This window comes from Rhinolophus hipposideros, assembly GCF_964194185.1.
Source record: "Rhinolophus hipposideros genome assembly, chromosome: 6".
NCBI classification, from domain to species: domain Eukaryota; kingdom Metazoa; phylum Chordata; class Mammalia; order Chiroptera; family Rhinolophidae; genus Rhinolophus; species Rhinolophus hipposideros.
Genome location: NC_138052.1, coordinates 42,631,448 through 42,658,958, shown reverse-complemented (window position 1 = coordinate 42,658,958; position 27,511 = coordinate 42,631,448). Strand labels below are relative to the sequence as shown.

The following is a 27,511-nucleotide window of genomic DNA, read 5'->3' as shown; positions in this document are numbered from 1 at the left end:
TTTATTATCCTTTTTCAAATGTCACTGCTTGATTTCAGTCTCTTTATCACCTTAGCTGCCTATTTTATACCTGTCTGGCATAAAACTCCCTCCCCTCCACCCCCTTTGGGAAGGAGTGCGGATTTCCTTTAGCTATTGTTTTAATCAAAGTAGAGCTCAGCTATAGCTCATGTATCAGCTTCCTATTTTCTTCCTGGAGAATAAGCTTTAGATATTACTTTTTCTTTCTTGGGTTCAAACACCGTTGAAACTACCCAGCAAATAAAAAGCACAGTTAAATGATGACTGGAATATCTGCATAAAGTTTATATTTGCTACCATAGCAACTACTAGTAGTTACATTGTCTCCCACTGTGGAGGTTCTAGTTCACATGAAAATATTTGGTGTAACTTTCCATATTAACCCCTGTTGGAAGTTGTGGCTCTCTCCCTCTTTTGTCATAAAGAGTTTTGCCGATTATTATTTTTGCTTTAAAAATACCCAAACAAACAAAAATCAAAACAAACAAAAATCCCCAACTCTTAAATCTCAGACTACTGCAATTCATTTGTGGGATTCTCTAGAGTATTAGCGTGAGTGTCCATATACCCTTCCTTTTGTATCCATTTACTGTTATAGTCACCATTTTAAAAATTATTTATTGACTCTTTTACTGTCAATGGAATTGAAAAATGGAAATGACAAATTGCCTGCCCTAAAGGAATCCACAGTGTAGGAAGGGAAATCGAAAGATGCATAAATATCATAGAGCTTTTATAGTCTGCCTACCCGTGAGTGGCCTCCTCTAACAGCTTCCTGCACACAGGACAGGGGACTAGAGTGTTCCAGTGGGAGGAAGGGGGAGAGACTTAGTGATATGTTCTTAGAGGAATTAACATTAGGCTGGTCTGTAAGAGACAACCAGTACTTTGGACAGTGGATAAGCACACATCACCAAGGAATTCACGGAAGTAGCCGTGTGAAACAGTGATGTTTGTGGATTGAGCACTTTCTCTATGCATCAGCAGTGTATAAGGAGTTTGGGGGACAAAAGAAATATCTATGAATTATTCTTTAAAGGAAGGAACTTTAATTAGAGATACAAACTGCAGGCACCAAAAAGAACAATAAGGCAATCCTGGATTATGAGCAAAGCAAGTGTTTATCAAGTGACTTCTGCATGTTTCGCCCGTGGTGATGGCAGCTCCCTTCTTCGAGGATCTTAGTCTATTGGAGAATATGAAACAGGCATAAATGAAAGCTTAGTATTTTAGTCAGTCCATAAAATGAATATGAATGAAGTTAAGAGGTAAGTGCTGTAAACACTATGAAATGAGAGAAATCTCCATGAGTTGAGGAGAGAAAGGAAGTGTGAGAAGGTAACAGTGGTCCGCTTGGACCTGCTCCTTCCTCTGTCTGGACCCTGGTCTTGCCATCTCTTCCTCATGGCCTGGCTTGGCACCTGCACAGATAGTGTGACAATAGCCACGCCCATCAGGAATGTTTGAGGGTTTTAACTTCATGCTTACCTCTTGCTTTAACGGATGTGTTTGGAATGTCTGGGATGGAGGAGGAGATTTTGGTGTTTGGTTCCGGCCAGCCCACCCAGGGCATGTGTTTCTGACACAGCTCATTGACTGAATGGCCTTTGTCAGGGCCACATCCCACAACCCGAGAGGCATGCTTCCGGCCTTTCTGAAAGGCCATTGGGATTTCGGCATTTATCATTAGATTATTGCTGTGGAAGTCCAAAAACAACATAGCTATCATAATCATATAATAAAGGCTTGTAAGGAAAAAGAATGTTGGAAAGCTAGACAATCTACTGAACTATTGATGTATTTTAAACATAAACCATTTTATTTTACATGTAGTATCCTTCCTTGGGGAAGTTATAATTTTTTTGGTGGTAAAACTCTACTTGCAATGACTTTAAAATATTTCAAACAGCTAATACTTTAAACTCTTGTTAAACTTTAATAATTGATGTTAATAGACATGTTACTTTTCTATTGTAATTGTTATTATGAAGTATAAATCTTTCCTCAGAAATCTAGTTGTTATACTAACAGCAGTCTTAAAATATTTGTGTTTTTCTAAATTGTAGCATAATAAACATAAAGTAAAATTTACAGTTTTAACCATTTTAATGTATATAATACAGTGGCATTTAATACATGTACAGTGTTGTGCAACCATCAACACTGTTCAGTTACAGAACATTTTTGTCATCCCCTAAAAAACCCCACACTCACTAAGCAGTTATTCTGTATCTCATCTCTCCCAGCCCATGGCAACCACTAATCTGCTTTTTGATGCGAATACTTCGATGTCATAGTTTGCAAAATAATGGAAATACGCTGGTTTGATTTTTATTGCTCGGTTTATGTAGTGGTGTAATAATTTTTCTCTACTATTTGTTAGACTCATTTTCTGGCCAGTTGAATATTTAAAAAAAATTACATTAAACAACAGAGTGTTTATTTAGGGATGAGCGCCTCTACTTTAGACATTTTTATTTAATATTAAAACATTAGTAATTTTATTGAGGAAGTAAACAAAACTCACAAAATTAAAAACGAGTAGCAATAGTATAATATCGGTCAGGCATTTTCATAAGCTTTCATAATACTGAGAATTAACTGCTCTAATCACTCTCGCCATCAGGATTATTCGTACCTTTGTTATCTGTGGAAATCTCAAATTATAAACCCTAAAAGTAAAAGGCAATGCAAAGTAACAGGGTGATTAAAAGCATTTCTAGATGAAAAATGTCCTAAATTACAAGGATAAAAAAATTCCCTTATTTACTGAATAGTCTTCTCTGAGGTTAAAGAAATGACACCATTAAAAATAATGCATGGCTTTGTTCAGTTTTAAAAGTTACATATATTGATAATAATGTTATCTGTTATTTCAGAAAGCATTTTTACATTTTCTCTAAACAGCAGTAGTTTGAATACCTTGTTATGCTTTTGTTATCTGTTAAAAAATAGGTCTATTTTATTGGTTTTCTGTTTGCATGTAGTTCTCTTTGCTTTTTTTTTTTTTTTTTTTTGACTTGAGTACAGAGTACATATAGATAAGCCCTTTCACAGATAAGACCTTTGAAACAAAATCAGGTTGGAAGATTTAATTTGGAGCACTTTTGGAATTAAATTTGACTTTAATGGATAAGAGTGCAGGTCTGGAGTCAGACCACCTGGGATCAAATCCTGTCCCCCGGGTATACTATGTCATTGACTAACCCTCTGAATAGTTCTTATCCTTAAGTGTCTTTCACACGAGCAGAGTACCTGTTCTTTTTTCTTTTTTTTTTTTTTGGATACAAGTTTAATATATATAAAAAATTAGAAAATATAAGAAGCAATGTCACTTGCAATAGGAACAAAAACTTCAAGACACTGAAAATACAGAGTGCAAGGTAGTTGCCATCAGCGTCCAGACACTTCTGATTACGGCGAACATTGTTTGGTAGACTTCTGTGGCGAGTGTGTAAACTGTTCCAACACCATCGCACAAGAAGCAGGACTTGCTGCTGTGCGAAACCTCCCTGATCTTCTCTTGTGCACATCACACAGCACCCTGCGTCTCAAACTTATCACGAATGCATGCAGTTGTTAGGTGTGTTGGAGGTTCTGTTGCAAGAGTACCTGTTTATGTGTTGTCGTGAGAGAAGGAAACAGCCTGAGAAGCCCTTTGCACTGAGCCTGTGCAGTGATCCTGGTCTGCAGTCAGTACACAGTGAACTTAAGCAAACGAGGATGCCAAAGCCTTCTTTTATCTAAAAAATTAAAATGTTAGTCCAACATTACTCCAACTTGTTATTAGCAATTTTATTTTTAGAGATCTTTACGAAATCCATCCTCTCTCCATAAGTATCTGTGCTTTTCGCGGGGGATGTTGGCCATTATTGTGCTGTTTCTGTCATATGCGTCTGAGGCACCTAAAAAATATAAGCATTTTTGATAAAAATTGTCTAATAAATCAATGCAAAGAAGCTAAATTTCTGTATTTCTCTATGTAGTATTCATTGTGGTCTACATAAAATGGTGTTGAATCTTATTTTTGTGCTTTTGATTTTTAAAGTGGTGAAAATTAAATAATTAAATGGCAACATTATGACATTCAGAGGGAAACTCATTACTCATTGCTGGTGCAATTCTAGAGGGGTGTGTGTGTATTTTAAATTCTCCCAGGGAGAAGGAAACGCCCAAGGGAAAATATGCAGGTCACAGGCAAGGTATTCTTAAAGGGTGTCTGTCTGTTCTAGAGTTTGACTAAATGGAAGAGCAAATTATTGACTGAGAATTATATTTACTCCTTGCCCAGAGACCTCACAAGGCGACAGCAAGTCTTCATGAAAACACAGCATCTCCACTGTGTGTGCTGCTTACTCTGCCTTTTGGATTTCCATCTTGTGGGTCAGAGACCCTGGCAGCACCGCCCAGGGCAAACATCATTTGGTTTCTAAATAAGGCGCAAAGCTGCAAATGCTCGGAAGTGGAGTGGCTGCTAAAGACACAGGAGTATTGTGGCTCCTGCCCATACTCTGTAGTGAAATGTCTGTGCTTTTAAAGGGCTCATAACCCAATATCATGGGAGCCAAGGAAAATAATCCTTTGCTCTTCAGTTAATGTTTGATTATTCATTATTGGCCAAGAGGAAGCCACACTAAAAGAAGTTTGGTCTACACAAAGCCCTCATGAAAAATCTCAGAACTTTTCCATTTGACTCAATCAGAGCCTTAAAAAATATGTGTGTGTGTATCTTTAAGTTTAAATGGACTGATAACTTGACATTTTTAACTGATTTTTTTTTTTTAAGGGGAGATTGCATAGAATTAATATGACGGTCAAAAATATTTACTACAAAGGCCTGCTTGGGATCGCTTTGGGGGCGTTGGAACATTTAATAATTGTTAGCTATTTCTAGGCTGCAGGAACTGCGCTGATGACTTTTTATATATTAACTTTCTAATTTTTACAGTAACCCCCTGAGTAGGCATTCTTGCTACCCTATTTTACAGATCAGGATCTGAGAGTGAGGGGAAGATCCTTGCCTTACATCACACAGCCAATTAATAAGCAAAGCTGGGAATCAGTGCAGATAGTTGGTCCTGTCTTGCTAGATTGCCTCACATTTAGCAAAATTAGTACTTTGCTTGGATTGTAGGATAGAGGAGAGATGTTGTAATCATCTTTTAAACTACAAAAGGAATCAGAGTAATCATGTCATGTTTTACCTTTTAAAACAGCAGAAGTGCATGAGGTAAATTTGTTTTCTGGAGGTCTCATTTCGGGCCTCTGTGCAACATGAGAATGCTCCCACACATGGAGTCCTAACATCTATGTCCTAGTTGTATATCTCTTACTCTCCCGTTAGTTTTACAGCTACACTAATGGAGCTCTATCACCCTAACTCCTCTGCTATCCTCGTACGATGAATTATTGGGGCAGTCGCTGGTGGAGGGACCCTGGTCTCTGGTCTCTGCTGCAGGAGCGGAATAACCTTGGTGGCAGAGGGGCTTGCAGTGGACCCTCCTGCAGTGAAGAGACAGCCCTGCCTGGCCCTGAGTGTCTGTGGGAGGCTGAGAGGGATCCTGCAATGAAAAGACTGACAAGCTATCTCTTCTCAAAATTTAGATTCTGAGGAGGGGCAGGTTTGGGGAGGATAGCCAGACAACAATCAATCAGTTAGTCTATCAATCCATAAAAGAAAAAGAATCACACTAAATGCTCTGAAGAGAATGAAAATAGGATGATGTGATAGCAACTGGTTTGTTGCTTTAGACAAGATCCCTGAAAGTCTATATGGGAAGGTAACATTTACACTGAAATCAAAGAATTCCAGGTCTAGGGACAACGAAAGGCGAAGTCTTTAAGACTGGGAGGGCTTATGGGTAACAGACCTACGAGAAAGTCAGTGATGCTACGAATACAGTGGGCTGATGAAAGGGGTGTGAGAGATAGGTAGGTCCAAGCTAGTTGGGCTTTATTCACCAGGATGAGGCTTTTGGAGTTCATTCTTAGTGCTATAGGAAGCCTTTGAATTGAGAGTTTGTGTTTTAAAATGATCACCATTGAAAGTTTGGGAAGAGATTGGATTGCAGTGAAAGAGCAGAGGCAGGATGACTGTAATGATGGGATAGGAGGGAGGGAATGGTGGGTTGTAGTGGAGATTAAGTGTATGGATTCAGCATTTACTATGGACTGAATGTGGGCAGTGAGGGAAAGAGGAATTGAGGTTTGTGTGGGCTGTTTTTTGTGATTGGGGAGACTAAGGGAGGAGAGGTCACTTTTGGCATTGTTAAGTTTGAGATGCCTAATAGACAGCCAAGAGGAACTCTGGAGAAAATGGAGAGTAAATCCCAGGTAGGGTGACTGTGTAATTGATTATACCACCTAGGACACTTTTGAGAGCAAAAGGGGGGTTGGCGAGATTTGGGTTTTAAATACTAAAACAAGGATAACAGAGGTTAATTGGGACTCTCTTGGCAAACTGGAATGATTACATGTAAGAGTCTCATTCCAAGCAAAGCTTTCGGAATTGGTATAATAATATCAGATGTTTAGAGTACTGATAAGAAGTCAAGTGAGATAATAACAGAGAGGAGGTCTGTTTTTCAATATCCAGAGCAACATGAGTGTCATTGGTGATAATAAAAAAATAAAAATAAAACACAGTCTACACGATGTTAGCAGGTGGCAGCCAGATCGTAGTGGAGTTTTGAGCAGATATGAGGGAAGGAATATGAGGTAAGAAGTAGAGATGGAAACTGTAGACACCCTTTTAAAGAGGTTTTGCTGTAGAGAGGGGTGTAAGTGAAAAACAGTTACAGCTCTATAAAAGACCAGTGAGTCTTGTCACGACTGGAAAGGAAATTCCAGTGGAAGCTGTTTTATTTTAGGCTATAGCTGTATCAGAGTCAATGCTACATGCGTGAAAGAAGAAATAATGCTTCCATTATTGAAAATAATGTATCGTGTAATTTTGGATCAAAGTTTCTATTGCTGTTATTTGAATCTGTGTTTCATTTTGAACATACTTAAAAAAAATCTGAATTGTTGCAGAGATGATCTTTGATTTATAAAAAGACTGACTATAATATCTAGGTTTTCAGATTCCACTCCATTCACTTCAGGGTCATATCCTTCTTAGCTAGTAGGGGTGAAGCCATGTAACTCCAGTATCAGCTTCCACTGGCTGTACTGGGGTTTTGATGGTGAAAAATGGTGTTTGCCTTGAACCAACTGGAAAAATTCTTAGGGAACTTGCATGGAATTTACCTGTTTGCTTTTCCTTTTTACAAATATAAATGCCTGATGCTCTTCTCTGAATTTTATTTTCATATATCCAGTTTTTTTCAAATGTCATCTTAAAAATAATTTTGATTTTTCTTTAATGTTATATAGATGTGTTTCTTAACACTAACATTTAATGATTAAATTATATAGTGAGGTTGCTCAAAAATTTCTTTAAACTTTTTTGTGTGTTAAGAATCTGCAAACATTTATAACTTTATAAAGGAGACAAAAACATTAAATTCTCTATTTTTTTAAATTTTTGATAAGGAGCGGCTTTTTAAAAAGCTATCTAAAACTCATCCTCTAGAAAAAGGACCTGTGAAAATCTTACATGATCATTCCTGGAATGATTTTGTAAGACTGGTGAATTCCTTCTTTCATGTATTTACCAGTGGTAAGAAGTGCCTGGCGCTAACATACGATAAGCAGTATAGTTCGTAACAAGAGGACAGTTGGTTTAGCTTTCCATTAAGAGTAAATAGCTAATGGAACATTACCACTTTAGAGAGACTCTGAAAGAATTGTAAGTATGTATGACGCGTAAACTTAAAATCATTTAACGTTTTCTAATTATCTACTCTTTTAAATGGTCTAAAATTTTCTTTGGAACGTTATTACTCTTAAACATTTTAATATGTTTGAGGACTCTTTCAGTCAGAATTTTTACAGACAAAGCTGAAGAATGTATGACTTTGTGAATTGATGTTTTAGAGAGTGAATTACATAATTTATTTTCCTTGACATATTAAATGTATACGTAATAATGTAATTTTTGCTTGTTAGAGAAGAAAAAAATTTAAACTCTATACATATATAAAATTAATTATTGCTGTTTATTGCTGTTTAATCAATTTTCAAGCTTTAAGATGTGGTGAAGTTCCTTTCAGATTACCATGAACATTTCAAAAACAATATGATAATTACACTGATTTAGGGCATTCACTTTTACCAAGTACTAATCACTATCCTTTTTAAATACTCACAAGAACACTGTTAAAGCAGACTGGATATTTTCTTCATTCAATATCAGAAATAAGTAAACTGAGATCCAGAGGTTAAGTTACTTCATAGAGAAAGTGAAACTAAATTTAAGCATTTTTATCCCTAGGTTGATGCTCTTTTCCCCTAAAACATCCCGGCATAGGGCCTCTCTGTGTTAACACCCCTTAAGGTAGTGAGTAAAAAAAAACGACATTTATTCAAATTTACCTGAATTAAACAAAACAACAAACCCAACCTTAACCCTTAACACGTTACTACTAGGGCAGACCGTGAATGTAGTATTAACTCTGTCAGCGTGAATCGTGACTAGAAGGTTGCTACTGGAAATTCTGGCTTGGCGGGTACTTGATTACATATGGCTTTGCTCAATTAACTAACCAAAGAACATAGCCTGACTCACCACTGTGCTTATAGTGCTGTACTTCTTTTGTAAAAATATGTGTGCAAGAACTTCATTACCTTTTTAAAGACCACATAACTTAATCCCTTAAATAAATGCCTGGCATTATGTAATCTTAGATGAAATGTGAAAATGAGTCTTTTTGTACATGCCAAAATTTTGGGTCGAGTGTCTGGATAATCAAAATTCTCCCTTTACTTGAAATTCAGTTGGTTTCCGTTGGATGTTTGATGACTTGAAAGAAGTAATGAGATGAAGAAAAATGTCAGCTAATGTTGTCCCTAGAGTAGAAGGAACTTTTTTTCCAGTTTTATTGAGATGTAATTGACATGTAACATTTGGTAAGTTTAGGGTACACAGCCTGTTGATTTGATACACTTATATATTGCAAAATGATTACCACCATAGCTTTAGCTAACACCTGCTTCACATCACATATCACCTTTTTTTTTTTATGGTGAGAACATTTAAAATCTATTCTCTTAGCACTTTTCAAGTATATAGTACAGTATTATTAACTATAATCACCATGCTGTAGCTTAAATTCCCAGAATTTATACATCTTATAACTGAAAGTCTGTACTCTTTGACCAGTGTCTCCCGATTTCTCCTACCCCTTAGCCCCTGGTAGCCCCATTCTATTCTCTGTTTCTATGAGTTTGGCTCGTTCAGATTTCATATATACTGTGTTCCTAAAAATAAGACCTCACCGGACAGTCAGCTCTAATGCATCTTTTGGAGCAAAAATTAATATAAGATCCAGTCTTTATAGTAAAATAAGACCGGGTCTTATATATTATAGTAAAATAAAACTGGGTCTTATATTAATTTTTGCTCCAAAAGATTCATTAGAGCTGATTGTCCGGCTAGGTCTTATTTTCGGGGAAACACGGTAAGTGATATCATACAGTATTTGTATTTCTCTGACTTATTTCACTTAATATAATGCCCTCAAAGTCCAACCATATTGTCACAAATGGCAGGATTTCCCTCTTATGACTGAATAGTTTGTGTGTTCCATATACAAGTATATACTATAATTTGAACACTTAGAATCTTTGCTACCTATAATCAATTGTTGCTTCTCTTCTACGTTCTAAAGTTTTTATAATCTTGTCACTTCTAAATAGACTTCTTTAAATATTAAACAGCTATGTTATAAGCTACTGTCATACATTGTTGGCAGGAAGGTAAATTGATACAGATACTATGGAAAATAATATGGAGGTTACTAAACAAATTAAAAATAGAACTACCATATGATCCAGCAGTCCCAATTCTGGGTATATATCCAAAGGAAATGAAAAGAGAATATCAAAGAGATATCTGCATTACCATGTTCATTACAGCATTATTCACAATAGCCAAGATATGGAAACAACCTAAGTATCCAACAACGAAAAATAAATGAATGAATAACAAAGATGGGACATCTATCTCTCTATATATCTATATAGACATATATATAGACATATATATATAGATATATATCTCTTATTCACGCTGTAGTAGTATTCAAATTAGTGTTAGTACATATAAGACTGGAATACATAGAGAATATACAAGGCTGGACAATTAAGTTCATGAACTTGTTCCAATGATGTTGCTAACCTTTTTTAATATCAGAGAAAGGGATTATTCATTATGAATTTGTACCAACTGGACAAAACAAGTTTACTATTTGGAAGTGCTGAAAAGGTTGCATGTAAAAGTTAGACAACCTGAACTTTTCACCAACAATTCATGGCTCTTGCATCACAACAATGAACCAGCTCACACGGCACTGTCTATGAGGAAGTTTTTAGCCAGTAAACAAATAACTATTGCAACACCTTCCCTACTCACCTGATTTGGCCCCCAATGACTTCCTTCTTTACCTGAAAAAGGAACTATTGAAAGGAAGACATTTGATGACATTCAGGACATCAAGGGTAATATGACGACAGCTCTGATGGCCATTGCAGCAAGAGTTCCAAAATTGCTTTGAAGGGTGGACTGGGCACTGACGTCGGTGCATAGCTTCCCAAGGGGAGTACTTTGAAGATGACCACAGTGATATTCAGCAGTGAAATCTGAATCCTTTTTCTAGGATGATTTTGCGAACTTAATTGTCAGACCTCATATATCAACTTGCTATTGTTATAAAATATGTCTAAAGCCTGGGAAATAATTAGTTCAATAGAATCAGAGTGTTTACATTTTTAAAGAAGGGTAGTGTTTCTGAATACCTTATAGAAATCTGACTTGCATAATTAAAATATAGTTTTCCCACAGAAATAAATACATGAGCTATTTTTCAAATTTCCCTCACAAAGAAACCTTATGACATTTAAGTTTCACATAAATTATAACAACAAAAAATGCAGTTTCACCATATTTTATATTAATGATCAAAAAGATGTATCAAGTTATTATCTGTCTCTGGTTAATTGCTGCTAAGCACACATGGAGGATTAAAAACTAAATAAATCCAGTTATCCATGTAGGCCATGAGGTCAGATAGTTGAGACTACAAATAGGCAGGTTTAATGATGTCGTTAATAAGGAAGAGGAGGATGTGCCTCTGGGTCTTGTTTACTCCCACTGAGCATAGATTCTTTAGAAAGCAAATTACTGCACCGGATGGAATAAGGGAAAAACTAAGGTGTGTAATAAAAGTATTTAACACAAACTCATTATACATTCAACATTAAGTATAATTATATTCCATTTTCACATTTGAAATGATTATATATTAATCTTTATAATTAAATTTGAGTGTTTAATACACAGTTTTGGAATTATATAGCTATCAGTTTAAATGGAGTGTTTGGAAGCCTTTCTATCACTCTAACCTTATAAAAGGAAAAACGGGTAACTATTCATACAAAGACAAATTAAGTGGTTTGTTCATAAACCATATACATACAGATTTACAACTAGAAACACATTCTTTTTTTAAAAAAAAAACTTTAGCCTATTGTCAATTATGTCATATGGATAGCCCACTGATGATTCTAATCAGTGATTGTTGGGATAACTTGTTAAAAGTTTTCACTTTTTGTAAAAATGTACCTAAGTTAATTTTTTTTCAAAAGAAAAACTCTAGAAAGCAGTTAAAACTTGTTTAAACAACAACAACAAAAAATTGGATGCAGTATTAAATCGATGACTGGTTACATTTTGGTTGTTTGTTTTTGAAAATTGTTCTTATGGAATCACATAGAGATGATTTTTTATGAATTGGGAAAAGGTTAAGTTGTTGGTCAAAGTTAGCTGTCATTTCTTGAAGTGCACATGTATTATATTTCATCAAATTCATCAAAAAAAGCAATAGTTCGTCAAAGAGAAAATGGGTAGAATAAAGGATTATTTTTGCTTTTGAGATACAATATAAATAGCATTCTTTATCTTTTCTAGTTTTTATTTTTTCTCTTTTAGTTTTCCTTAAGAAAAGCAGTAGAAGATTAAGAAAACAGTAAAAAAAAAAAAAAAACCAAAAAACAAAAGACATATGAATTATGTTTATGAAATGGTCAGGACAAAAAGTAGAATGTAATGATCTTTTTGTGATATCATTGCAATAAATATATCCTATTGGTTTTTATTTTAGTTACCCTAAAAGCAAATGTGTCAGTTATTATTTTATTTGAGCTCCTTTTTCTTGGCACTCATAATAGCAGGACCGCACCTATTACACCAGAATTCTTGTGCTAAAAAAGTTGTTCTAATGGCTTTGCTATTCTAAGAGCTATTTTTGAACAAAATCTTTGCTAAGATTTTGTGCTGTGTTGCCACCGGTAGTTGGCGTGTTACAAATGCCTTTGTTTCTAGGCCCACCTATTTCCTCAGGAAAAGTTTACATAAATGAGACTACTGTATATTTCTTTGTCATTTCCTTCTGTTGTTTCTTAGGGGGAAGAATTCAATGGATTTTACGGTATTTCTGCACTAAGTAGTTACCTTTCTGTGGAACTGAAATAAATGGTAGTTGGGAGGGCCAGGAATAATATTTTAGGTTGCTTAAACCAGGCAGATGATACATAATTTACTTTTTTAGAACATGGGTGATTTTCTTTGTTTAAAAAGGCTACAGTTTTATAGATCTTAAAAGCATAATTCTGATGAATTAGTCTTTAGCGTACAGATGTCTCATGGTTTTCTTCTGGTGAGTCAGTGCTTTTTTTTAGGTGTTGTTTCAGAGAAAATAATACTATTGTATTTATTGGATAGTTCACGCAATGGTATTTTTTTTTGTTGTTTGTTTGTTTTTAATTTGTCACTCCAAATAGAATTTTAACCTCTGGGATTGTTGCTTCATCCGTGCTGGAAATTCAGTAATAGAATGCCATGCGGGAAAGGAAATGTGAGCTTGGAAATGAACTACCTTGGGTTTAAAGCCTAGATCTGCAATTTACTAAGTGTGACTGAGGACAAGTTAATTATCTTCTCAAGAGTTGGTGCCTTATGCTATGAAATACAGGTAACAGCATCTCACAAGGTTGTTGTAAGAATTAACTGTAAGGTATGCATAACTTTGCGCCCATTGTAACTTTTAGTTAAGGCACTATTGATGTTATTATGGGTGCTTCACCAGTGCTCATTGATCAGTCAAACTGAACAGAAAGGGAGAACAAGGTAACATTTGGGGCTTTTTATGTGTAGGTGAGTAAAATTGTATAATAATTAACTATTAATTTTTTGAGTTCAGGAACTGTTGTATTTATCCCTCTACCCAAAGCCAGTGTAGGTGCTTAATAAGTGTTTGTTGTGTGGGAGTGTGTGTGGGAAAACTCATGTTTTTTCACCTCCTGGTTCAGAGTTCTTTATCATTCCCTTTAACTGTGCACAATTACTCTATTAAGTGAACTCATTTTAATTAATCTATAATTTGACCTTTTTCACAAACAAATATAAAATATATTCTTATTTGCTGATGATTGAGAGAGAGAGAGAGAGAGAGTGTGTGTGTGTGTGTGTGTAGTATATATATACATATATACATATATATATTATTTCTTTGGGAGAGTTGTCAAACTAACAATGTGAGAAAATATTAATAAAAGATAAATGACTGAAAGATTGAGGAGGAAGAGAAAACTTTTAAAGAGATATAGGTGTTAGGAATGGTAATGGTGGGTTGGTTATTTTTATACATTGCTTAATGACAACCAGATTTCTGTACGACTGAAAATAATTTATTACTTATGCAAGTTCTTGTTTTCTGTGAATCAGGGTCAAATGCTAAAAAGAAACTGTCATTTTACGCCAAATACATCAAATGCCCTATTCCAGAGTGCTTTTAAGAAATTAAGCTTTTGTTTTGTTTGTTTATTTTTTAATTGGGAAAACATCTGAGCACCTGATGTGTGTGTATGTCTGAGAGAAAAAATTTACTTATCCAACAATATTTTGTTAAGTATCTTCTTTGTACCAAAAAGTATTCTAGATCCTTCAGGGTATAGTACTAAATCAGAGAGTTAAAATTCCTGGACTCAGCAAGCTTCCATTCCTTGATTAGAACTAATCAGAACTAATCAATAGTCAGAATTGTGAACATTTACAATAAATCGTTTGAACTTTGTTGTCACTGTATGAAAAGTATATTGTGTGTAAACAGAGATTTCTTTGCTTACTATATGTCATGTGCTTGCAATAAATAAGAAATATGTATAAATATTTAAGGAAATGGGAATGCCATCTCTTTCAGAGATGTTTTATCTGTTTGTCAATATTCTTTGTCAATAAATATTATTTGGTTTTCAATTTCATTGTGACTTCAGTTCTGATAGCACAAGTAACATTTTTTAACATATTTTTAAAACTTTTTATTAAGTTAATTTATATATTATGGGATTGAAAATAGTAATGAAAGCATTTAATTAATAGAAATGGGACAATTCCAGATCATTTCTCCCCCAGATAAAAGGGATTATTTCTACAGAAAGATACAAATGATGGTTTCTGAAGAGCTATACATATGTATTTGTATCTTAATACTGCTTAGATGATGATTCTACAGAAAGAATTATTAATATAATTTCTAAATGTGTGATCTTGATCCAGGATATTCTCATTTTTTTGCTATCTTTCTTACAGAATTAAGAGGTAGCTGGTGTGCTTGTCCTTCAGGTATTTGGATGAAATTTTAAAAAATCAAGTTTGGGACCACAATTTCTTAAAAGATTTGTCAATGTATGGACAAAGTTCTCCAGCAATCTGATGTCTAGTAATACTGTAGAAGCTCTTAAACTTCTGTCAACTAACTTACTAGGCCAAGTAGTATTTCCAGTTTCTTAGTAAAACATGCACAATGGCTGGTTGTCCTTGGCACGATGAAGTTCCAAAGTCATTTTCTAGATGCCAGCTCCTGCCTTTTATTACAGTTTATCAAAAATTGGTTTTGACTATTTCCTAACCTGTTAAGGCCTGTTTTTAAATTACTTATTGTAATAATTTAAATATTATAAACATATGATTTGAATTCAATAAGAGAGTTGTTTCTATAAGAGTAAAGTTAGATACTTCATCAGAAAGAATATTTGGTGAGCTACATGCCCCCCAGCCCCCAAAAACAGTACTGTTGAACTCTGTGTAAATGAGATACCTTAAACAATAAAATGAAATTATAAAAATCAAATTGCTTGCAGGTGTCTTGAAATCCTTGGCTTACTTTAAAAAATTGGAAGTAAACAATCAGTGGGTACATTTGCAAATATAAAGCTTTCTCTTAACATCAATGATGAATGAATGAATGAATGAATTGAATTTACATTTGTGTATTTTAATAAAATGTTTAAGGTTTACATGAACTTTTGATGTCTTACTTTAAATGACTTTTTAAATAAACTTCTGATCAGAAATATTAGTGGGTTTTTGTAAAGTTGCCTTCCTTTTCTGATAATGTTCTTAAATCATTTTTCTCAAAGTTTTCTGTGAGATACTGTTAATGTCAATTCTATTTATATCCTATTAAGAACTCAATCTCAAATGAATTTATTTAAATACAAAAGAAAAATACTGAAAACGTTGATGCAGTTTTAAGTGTGAGCTTAAAAGTACACTTTTGAACTTTGCATTGTTGCGTTAAGTATCCCTTTTGATGGAATCCCATCTTTTCTGCGTTTTGGTAGTGAAAATAGCACATAAGTTAAATGCAGTTGTGTTGTGTTTTCATTACACAAACTACCTCTTTCTTTGTTATATATGTTGTTTATTCAATAAGTGCTATTTTGTATATTGTCTTAAATATGTTTGATTATATTTCTTGTATATTTAATGTATATACTAATCCATTGGTCTGTATTTGAAAGAAGAATGGCTTAATGGGAAAGCAGTCTTAATGGGTCTCAAGCTGTTTTAATCATAATCGTATGTTTCTTGGATAATTTGTGTCTGAGGTTGATTTTGTATAATTTGTGTGACTTATAATTCTTGAATATCTATTGGTCTTTCATGAGTATGTTGTAATTTTAAATGTCAGTGGCTTCAAAACAAGTTTGGGGAATTATGGCTTTAAACTATTTCCATGTGTTTGGATGGAAGTGGGAAGAATTACCCTGAATACTGGGAACACGTTGTATTAGTTTTGTTGTGAAGTCTTAATAAGAATGACATACCAAAAATGTGTGTGTGCAGAGACTTTCATGTGAATATTTGTAGTAGCATTATTCACAGTAGCCAAAAAGTGGAAACAACGCCAGTGTCCATCAACTGCTGAATGGATAAATGAAAGGTGATTTAGTCACATACAATGGAATACTATTGGGTAATAGAAAGTAACAAAGTACAGATACATGCTACAACATAGATGAAACTCAAAAGCATAATGGTCCCTTAGAGAATCCAGGCACAAAAGGACATATGTTGTATGACTCCATTTATATGAAATGTCCAAATAGGCACATCTATAGAGACAGAAAGTAAATTAATGATTGTCTAGGGATGGAGATCTGTTAAGGTTAGGGCAAAGATATTAGAAAGAAAAATGATGATCTTTTCTTATTTGAAGCACTTACTAGTAATATTAGAGTGGAAGAAACTTCACAAATATTTCCGCACAAACCCTCATTTTACATATGAAAAGCAGAAGTGACCTTCATTTAGGAGATCAATGTATATTTGATCTTAAATGTATTTATTCTAAATATATATTTTTGATTAGCCTTAGTAGGTTCTTTTGTGTCAATTATTGTTCTATTGATATGTAGCATAGAACATAAGATTTTTTTTACATTAGTAGTCTCAGTGTTTCTCAGTATTTGTTACTCATCACCCAGCTTCAAAACACACTAACCATTGTCAGTCTTGCTTTACATATCTGCTTCCCTCCCTTTATTTTCTTTCCCTTTTTACTTTTTAAGAAAAATCTCACTTATAGCCATTTTACTCATAAAAATTTTTTGTCATATGTCTGTAACTGATAAGTACTTTTGTTCTGAAATGTACCTTCTGTGGTATTATATCTAACAAACTTAACAGTTCCTTCTAAATATCATCTAGTACCCAGTTTTTGTTTCAGTTTCTCAGTCACTATACAAATTGGATTCCGTTTCACGCATTACTTTGGTGATTATGCCACTTATATTGCTCATTCTATATTAGTTCTTGACCCACTTCCACCTCCCACCCCCTTTTCCAAAACCACATTGTCAATTTGTTGAATTGACTAGGTTATTAGTTTTGTAGACTATCTACATTCTGGATTTTGCTAATTACTTTCTTGTGGTGGTATTTATATTGTTTTTCAATTCCCCATAGTTCCTTTATTAGAATCAGATTAAATGTTTTAGACAAGAATCCTTCATAAGTGGTACTGTGTACTTTTTGTCGCAGCACATCACAAAGCACGGGATACCTGTCCAATATTTAGTAATGCTAAATTTGAAAGGTACGTTCAGGTGGTGTCCATCTGATGCTTCCAAAATTACATTCTCCAACAGCTTTTTACCTCTTAGTTTAGAGACCATTGATGAATAGTTGCTTAAAGCCATTTTTGATTATGAGTTGAAATCAATAATTATCTAATTCTTTTATTCCTCCTGTATTTTGTTAGCTGGAACTCTTAAACATTTTGCTTATCAAATATTTTATTTCTGTAGGAACTCTGTATCAGTCAGCACAGAGGCTTGATTCTTTCCCTAAATTTTCAGAGTACTAAGTGGTGTCCTGACAATATTCAATGGTGGCTGTTTATTTTATTATTATCATTAAGACCTCATGGATGTTTTACAAATTTTATGTATTTCAATGTAGTTATTCTTTTGATGTTCAAATTGTTTCATGTCAGGCTGGTGAGAACCCCTTCCAACTGCCTCCTGAGTCCTTTTGATTTGACTTCATTAGTCTGTGGTAGCTCCTCTGATCCTAGAACATCCCGTTTGCTAGAAAGATCTTTTATGCTCCCTGGCCCACACCTGGAGTCAGCCATTTTCCCAAAGCACCCTGGTTTCTTTGGTGGAACATGTATTTACACACCATAAATACATGCTCATTGCTAATTGATGATTACTTTTCAGAGGACAACTGGATAATGTACATTTTTGAAAGAAAATCATGTTATACAAATATTGTCAATCAAATTTAAGATCACAGGGTTTTTATTTAACTCCTTTGATCTTATACATGTATCTCTTTTCATGTAAAAAAATGTTGGTTTATAATGGTATAAATATACTTATTTGTTTTATCTTACCATGAACCCATAATAGTTTCAAAATAAACTGTTAATATTACTACTAATTGTAAGACCACTGGATACAGTTTTCAAAATCAAAATACAGAATTCTTTGTATTTCTATTTGTCTTATCCCACTAGGGATGTACAAAACAGAAAACCTCTTTGAAAAACATTTACATGGTTTAAAGACAAAACTATATTACATAGTGCACAAAAATCTCACTTCTCATTCTTTTTCATGCCTGTAATATTCCATTTATGCAGTAGATATATTATACTATAATTTGACATAGTTCATAATTCATTGATATTTTCTTTATTTCTTATCTTCTGCTATTAAAAATAATGTTACAAGGAGTAATGTTACGTATAACTCTAATAGTTTTAGCTGCTGTGTCTTTGGGATAGCTACCCAGTAGTATTACTAGGTTACAGGGTAATGAAATATTTGATTTTGTTAGATACTGGCAAATTTTTCCCCCATCGGGAAAATTCCTCCTTTTTGCCCTCCCACCTAAAATGTATGAGAATGCTTATTTTCCCTTTCTCACCAATACAGTATGTTGTCAAACTTTGATGGTTTTTTTCAAATAGGGTAGGTGAGAAATGTATCTCTTTATATTATCAAGGATTTTTAAATTGCCTACTTTGTCATCAGAGCTCTGACCCTTTATGCCAGCGATCAGCTAGCTTTTCCTGTAAAGAGTCAGATAATACATGTTTTAGACTTTGTGGATCCTACAATCTCTGTCACAACTGTTCAAACTCTGCTGTTGCTGCATGAAAGCATCTGTAGATAATACATAAACAAAGGAGTGAACCAGTATTCCAGTAAAACTTTCTTTTAAAAATGAGTGATGGGCTGAATTTAGCCCGCAGGCCGTAGATAGCTGACCCCTGCTTTATGCCATCTTCATAAATGTAGACAGTTTAAAACAACCAGGTACTTTTACCAAGCTAGCTGTTTTGTTCTTATGTAATAGACTATGCATTTAGCATATTAATTAAGTGAGATAGCTGAGATTCAGCGTGTGCTGGGTTGATACTGCAAGGCAAGTCTACTGTCTCATGATGTAATCCTCTTTCCCTGGCTCCCCACTTCCCCTCCTGCTTTGCTCAGGATACTGTATATTGGATTGGGTTTCATCCATGGTAGAGGATATGGCAATACTGGCCAAACTTACATTGAAAGTACTTTTTAAGTTGTCATTGTTCACACTTGTTAGCTTGTCCTTGTTGAAACATGCATACTTTTTTGGCTTTTATTTTGCCCAGTGATGCTCGTTTTTGCCAGCTGGGTGGTTTACATTGTCACCTGCAGCCAAGGAGCGTGGATGGTCAGGTTAGAAAGCCCTATAGGAAAGGATTAAGCCTATGATCAAGGATTCCCTTGAAGCTATTATATATATTGAACAGCTTAACTATTTGAGCCTAATCAGAAAATGACTGTAATTTTTCATCCAAAAGAATTTATTTTTCCACAGAGCAGAGAGAAATTGAGCTACCATTTAAGAGCTTGTAGCAACTGTTTAAGATAGAGATTAGCAGACTTTCGGAAATGGTGTTCTAAGACTTGAATTATTTTCTGTTATATTGCTACATTTTTTTCTAGTAATAAGATGGATTGGAGACAGTGGGAAACTGATTCATTCCTCTCTGAGCAAAGGTGAACAAGACCTAGTAGGTGCTTGACATAGAGACACCCAACATAAATGTGAAACCATGGGCTTGGGGTTTAAAATGGGCCATTCTTAGCTATTTCTGTGAATGGTTTCTTAGTCGGGAATAATTGAGGGAAGTCTTTGTGGACTTCTTGGGTTTTAACTCTTACTATGTTGTGTGTGGAATAATATCTAGGTTGACCTTTAAATTACCTTTTTCTAACCAAAGAAGTTAAATCAAATGCCTTGATGGTATATATGTGTGGGGGGCGGGGCAGAGAGAGAGAGAGAGAGAGAGAGAGAGCGAGATTTGTCAACAATAATTCTTTTACATAGAAGCACAGGTGAGGACCTTTAGTAGACATTTAAAAATGTGACCCTTGATTCTCATTGAGGATATGTTTTCCCTACGAGCCTTTGTTTTAATCACATAGGTGTTTTTCTTATATCAGCATTTTCACTGTGTACTGATATATTACGAATAAAGGCATTCGCATTTTTTAAATAGATCAAGGATTTATTTGCATGCCTTTCACTGTGTATATAAATGAGCACCTCTTGGCTCAGTTATGTAGTCTGTAAATGAGGTTTTATGTAGGTAGGACTTCTTTAGTAACTAGCCATTAAGTAGAACAATACATACTAATGGGGATAATCATTTTTCCTTCTAATACCTTGCCTTTATTTTACTTCAGTGTTTCTCAAACTGTAATGTACTGGATCACCAGTATATATCACCTGGACCCCATACGCTGATTCTATTTAAATAGGTACAACATGGAGCCAACCCAGGTAAATCTGGATTAGAAACGAGTCCTATAGGTGTCTCTAATACCCGTCGAATTTTGAGAATCGCTACGTTAGATATGTTTTTATTGTAATTTTGAAATTTTTAAATAGTTTGATTTGGAAGAAGTTGCAAAAATAGTGCACAGTTTCCCTGTGCCATTCCCCCAGGCTTTCCCCGATAGTACTGTCTTACATAACCGTAGCATTATTAAAACCAGTGACTTGACGTTCGTACAATACTATATACAGTCACGTACAGACCTTTCCAGCTTTTGCCAGGTTTTGCATGTATTCTTTACTATTGTTATTATTTGTCTGTGTAGATTTACAATTCTGTGAAAGTTTGTTACCTGTGCAGATTTGGGTGACAGCACCATAATCATAATACAAAACTATTGTATCACCACAAAGGGACGCCCTTACTCGTCACACCCTGCCTCCAACCCTGCAGCCAGTGGTCTGTTTTCTGACTATAAATTTGTCACTTTGGGACTCTTATACAAATAGAGCCATACAGTATGTAACCCTTTGAGATGGGCTTTTATTCTTCACACATCATTCCCTTGAGATCATCCAAGATGTGATGTCAACATTCCATTGCTTTTTATGGCTAATACTCCCACTGTATGGATGCACCACAGTTTGTTTATTCATTCTTCCATTGAAGCACATGTGGCTTGTTTCCAGTTTGTGGTCATTATGAAGAATATATTCATGTACAGGTTTTATGTGCACATAAGTTTTCATTTCTGTCACGTAAATACCCAGAAGTAGACTGCTGGGTCATATGGTATGTACATGTTTAGCTTTCTATTACACTGCCAAACTGTTTCCCAAAGTGGCTGTACCATTCTGCATTCTCATACAGAAAGCCACATATGGTAGATCCAGTTCCTCCACATTCTCCTCAGAACTTGATATTATCAGTAGGTTTTGATTGAGCTGTGTTGTGGTATCTTATCATAGCTCTAGTTTACATTTTCCTAATGAATAATGATGCGGAACATCTTTTCATGGGCCTGTTTGCCATTCTTATATCCTCTTTGGTAAAGTTTCAAGCCTTTTGCCTGTTTTATAATTGGATGCTTTATTTTCTTACTGTTTAGAGGACTCTGTATATTCTGGATATAAGTCTTTGTTGGATATGTGACCTGCAAATATTTTTTTTTCCCCAGTCTGTGGTTTGTCTTTTCATTCTCTTAGGAGGATCTTCCACAGAGCAAAAATATTTAATTTTTGATGAAGTCCAATTTTTCAGTATTTTAAAAATCTTTTCTGGATTGTGTCTTTGATGTCATGTATAAGAATCTTTTGCCTAACCCTTGTCCTAAGGATTTTCTCCTGTTTTGATCTAAACATTTTATTACTATGAGTTTATGTTTAACATTTAGATCAATTTTAGGTTTTAGTATTTCTAAACTTGGAGATGCTATTTCCAAGTAGTTATTCTAGCCCAATATTTGATAAAATCTGTTGCTAGGAAAGTTAGTTTGGAAAATTAATTTCAAGGGCATTTCTTTATCAGTGTAGAGTGAATGTTATGCTTGAATATGGTTTACTCCAACATACACCACTCTCCAACATAGATTTAAGACTTTAACAGAGACTAATGATTAAATTCTGTGTAATATTTACCAAAGTACATATTTGAGAGTAGATTATTGAGATCGTGACTTGAAAGCAACTTTTGCTTTCTTTTATTGTTGGTTAATCAACCAGTGGGCTTGCTTGGCTGACATATACATACCCACTATTTAGTATGAATATATACATATATTTTAATAATTATAATATCCACATTTAATGATTTTTAGTTTCTAATCAAGTATGCTTTAGAAAATTGAAAAACAATTCGACTGAAAAACAATTTTTTAAAGACAGTTTTTTAAAGAGCAGTTTTAGATTCACAGCAAAATTAAGTAGAAGGCATGGAGATTTTCCTTATGCACCCTGGGCCCCTCCCATGCATAAGCCTCTACCATTATCTCATCCCCCACCAGAGTGGTGCATTTGTCACAACTGATGAACCTACATTGACATGTCATAATCACCCAAAGTTCATAGTATGCAGTAGGAATCACACTTGCTGTTGTACATTCTATGGGTTTGGACAAATGTGTAAGGTCACGTGTTAATCATTATAGTATCATGTTGAGTATTTTCACTGCTCTAAAAATCCTCTGTGCTACACTGATTCATCCCTCTTCCCACCACCTCAACTCTTGGCAACCACTGATCTTTTTATTGTTGCCCAAGTTTTGCCTTTTCCAGAATATAGTGGGAATAATATAGTATAATACAATATGTAGCATTTTCAGACTGGCTTCTTGCATTTAATAATATGCATTTGAGTTTCCTCCACGGTTTTTCATGGGTTGATAGCTCATTTCTTTTTAGCACTGAAAAGTATGCCATTGTCTGGATGTACCGTAGTTCATTTGTTCATTTACCTACTGAAGAACATTTTGGTTGCAAATACTAACTTCTAAACTTCCCTTGTGATGAAAATATATTTTTCATATTTGTTATTTTAGTGTTTCAGAGACATAATATAAAACAATCTATGGATAACTTTTGTCTTAAATTTAGTTAGTAGGGGTGGCCGGTTAGCTCAGTTGGTTAGACCATGGTGCTAATAACAGCAAGGTTACTGGTTCGATCCCCGCATGGGCCATGGTGAGCTGCGTCCTCCTTAAAAAATAAAATAAAGTAAAGTAAAAGTAAAAGTAAAGTAAAAGTAAAAAGTAAAAGTAAAAATAAAAAGTAAAAGTAAAGTAAAAGTAAAAAGTAAAGTAAAAAGTAAAGTAAAATAATAAAATAAAATCTAAACAGTTTAAAAATATATATTTAAAAAAATTAAGCAGTAACTTTTTATGTGAATGTTTGTAAGTATTTGACCTCTTGAAAAAGCAGAACTATAACTTCTTTACAATTAGGTTTATATTACTTAATTTTTATGTGATAAAGGAGAAAGAGCTCTAAGAAGTTTTTCACAGTTCTCTCTCCCCATGTTTTTGTTAATCATTTTTGAATTTTTAAATTGTAGTGTCAGTCAAATTTTTATTGCCCTTTTGGACTAATTTTCATAAACTCCTCTGACTCTTCCATACACATTACCTGCAGGCAACAAATACAAAGTGAAAAGGAAGTTTTCAGTAGGTGATTCTGAGCCCAAAGGCTGATGACATTTATTACTTACTGGGGAGAGGTCTGTGCACAGAGTGAATGGAGCAGCCAGTGAGTCCTGGGCATGGTTTTGGAGTTTCAATTTGTTTTTGAGATAAATTATTTGGTAATTTCTATAAATGTATGAGTTCATAGAAAGTATTCCAAAAAAGAATAGTATTTTTAGGTGATTGCCTACGTTAAACACTTGCACACTTATTGATAACTAGGTAAGCATTCAGTTAATTTAAATTTTTGTGTAGGGTCCATTTAGGGTATCTTTGAAATTGTTTGGTTGGATTCATCTCATTTTTAAGTTACTGCGTATCTGTGGACCTCAGATGGTAGGTATTCTGTAATCTACCCAGTTTCTTCCTGTACAACTGAGCACACACTTGGTGCCCAATAAATGTTGTTGACTGTCTTGGGACTCATTGTTTATATTGTTTTCAAGCCTGTTTTTTCAACTTTGTCATTTGTTTTGAATAATTTTTTTTATCTCGTCCTTTGGTATACCCATTTCTACTGGAAGCTTTCTTTATCTTTTCTCTTGCTGATGTTTGACTTTCTTAACTATGCATAAAATAAATATCCCATATAATAAGATATTTAGGAAAACCCAGAGACAAATTGACATTGCAGTGACATTTATGGGACAAATATGAAAAAATAAATATTTAATTTCGGTTTCATAGATACATTTTCCTAGTCTATCTCTTAGTCTCTGTAATAGTTCCTTGAGTGTATATATATGTTTATTTATATTTATACATTGATCTGTATATGAAATATACCTCAATGAAAAATATCAGGGAAATTTATGTTTTCCTTTCTTTCATAAGAATTTCCTTCTTTGATAAAAGGAAGCCAAAATACAATGGGAAAATTTGGACTTGGAAAAATTATTGCTAAACTTTTGGACTACTTTTAAGATTTGTTTTATTCGGTGGTTCAGAGATCCTCCTGAATTTACATGAACTAAATTGACCTAAGTAGCAACCTCCAGGTAGTGTTTCTGAGTTTACAAAGTTCCTATGAAAGTATATCATTAACTCTAATTGAATACCTACTATGTGTCTGGCATTATTATAGACCAATGGTTTTCAAACTTGTCTGTCCTTTAGGATCGCTTTGGGAGATTTAAAAAAAAAAAATCCCCACCAGCCAATTAAATCAGATTTCTGGGAGTGGGATCTAGGCCTCCGCATTTCCTAAAACTCCTCAGATGAGTTGCTGTGTAACCAAGTTTGAGGACCACTGGGGCTAGACGGTGAATATATATTACTCATTTTACCTTCTCAGGAACGCTGTGAGGCAGGCTATGTTATCCAATTCTGCAACTGAAGAAATCTTTCCAGAGAGATTAAATGACCTAATAACTAAATGCAGTCCCAAGCCAAATCCAAGATCTCTTGACTCAATTCCAAATCTTGAACTTTGTCAGCAACTCTTGGTGATTAGTATGTAGGTTTTTTTCCCCTTCATTTGCACGTATATAGTTTTTTTTTCTATCACCTTGTGCCTTTCTGGAATGTCTTAATGTCGTCACTGGAAGATAATACTGTATGTATCTAGTGAGCTAGATATTTTTGTTTTCCCTGATAACCTGCCTCCCCACACCCACCCACAAGAAAAAGGTGAAAGTCAAATTACGCATTTATTTTCTAAAGCACTGTGTGTGTGTGTGTGTGTGTGTGTGTGTGTGTGTGTGTGTGTAAGAGTTTGGCTTGGAATTGCTCAGGTGTAAACTGTTAGCCTATCAACTTTCATAAATGTGATATATTGTGTAGTTATTTCTTCTGTTAGAGTAGATAACTGGTTAAAATAGGAGAAGGGAGCATCTTATGTCTTTCTGGGTGTATGGCAACTAAATCACAGGAAAAACCATCTACTCATACAGACTTCTCCTGGAGCCCCTAGTATTTCAAAGAGATTCGGTTGTGTCCCTGGACCTCACTCTACATAATTGCTAAGCTCCTAAAAATAGTGAAAAATAGAGGGATGTAACAAAAAGTGAATAAACCTAATGAAAACTATTGTTAAGTAGCTTTGTTATGAAAAAAATTGAGCATGCTCTGAAAAAGGTGATGTGTTCATCGGAAATTCAAAAAATGACCTTCAAACTTTCTGGCAGATAAAGTGATGTACATTGAAAACTATGCTATAAGGTACAAGGGAACCTGGAGTACTTTATTTCCAGCACTGCATTTGCTATTTGGCACTTCGTTGCTTTTTTTTTTTACCATACTCTTAAGTGCTGCAGGGCAAGGCCTGCGTCTTGTCTTTCGATTTGCCCCACATAATCTACACAGTGTGCTGAGTGCGATCAATGTTCATGGCTACTTATTAAACAAAAAAATCTATACAGGTGTCCCACTATAAATGCAAACGAGATACTGAAAGATTTTAAAGTAGAAGGACGTCTATGCGTAAAGCAAGAAAAGTTCTTAAAAGAGGAGATGTCCAAAGAGAGGATCTTCACCGGGAGATTCCAAAGAGGGTGTTCTCTATGTGCAGGTAATGGCATGAGCAGAGCGTGCTTTACAGCACAGTGAGTATGTGAAGTTACCGGAACCCGAAACTGACGCATAGGGTTTATGTAGAATCCTACTCCTAGCTTGCTGGTCCAGGAGGGGAGGATGCGATCAAGATGTCAGCTGGGGCTCAAGTCTCAGCTGGGGTGGGATCTGCTTCCAAGCCAACTCTTACAGCTGTCGGTGTGCATCACATCCTGGATGGCTGTTGGCCAGACACATAGTGCAGCTGGTAACATGGCAGCAGGCTTCCATGACAGCAAGCAAAAGAGTGCGCAAAACTGGTGCCACCATTTTGTGGTAACTTAATCTCAGAAGTGATTTCCCATTACCTTTGCTGTATTCTGTTCACTAAATCTAGTAAGTCACTCAATCTAGCCCACACAAAGACATGGGATTACACAAGGAGGCAGGGTCACTGCGGACTGTCTTAGAGGCTGCCTAACTCAGTAATAGATTGCATTTAACCCAGTATATAAACATGATTATAATTGAATATGTAATCAGTATATCAAAATTACTAATAGATATTTAATATTTTGGTACTAAGTCTACAACATACAGTGTGTATTTTATACTTATAGCACGTCTCAGATGCTGAGATGCTGAGATGCAATAGAGTTCAGATACTCTATTTTCATTAGACATACTTGATTTGTATTTAGATGCCATAAATTCAGTTGAAATTACAGCCACATACCCAAGCTGTTTCAAGTATGTGTGTTTGTTTGTTTCAAGTATGTGTGTGTGACATGGCATTGAGTCTGCTCTGACTACTGGTGACCCTGTGAATGAGTGATGTCCACAGTGTCCTGTCCTCGGCAGCCCTGCTCAGCTCCTGTAGATGCATGCCTATGGCTTCCTTTATGGAAGGTACGTTCCAAATATACATAAATGTTTTCTAATAAATGAATCAAGTATCAGTTAAAAAATACACAGTAACATTAAGCAAACTAAGACTATAGTCCCTCAGTCACACGACTCATATTACAAGTGCTCAGTAACCACATGGCTA

The 27,511-nt window shown here is 34.8% G+C and overlaps 1 protein-coding gene across 1 annotated transcript in view; it reads left to right on the top strand.

Annotated features, from left to right (window-relative positions):
* The window catches only part of COBLL1 (cordon-bleu WH2 repeat protein like 1), a gene marked incomplete at its 5' end in the record, with an annotated part of 152,700 nt that overhangs the window by 58,905 nt on the left and 66,284 nt on the right, over positions 1-27,511 (top strand).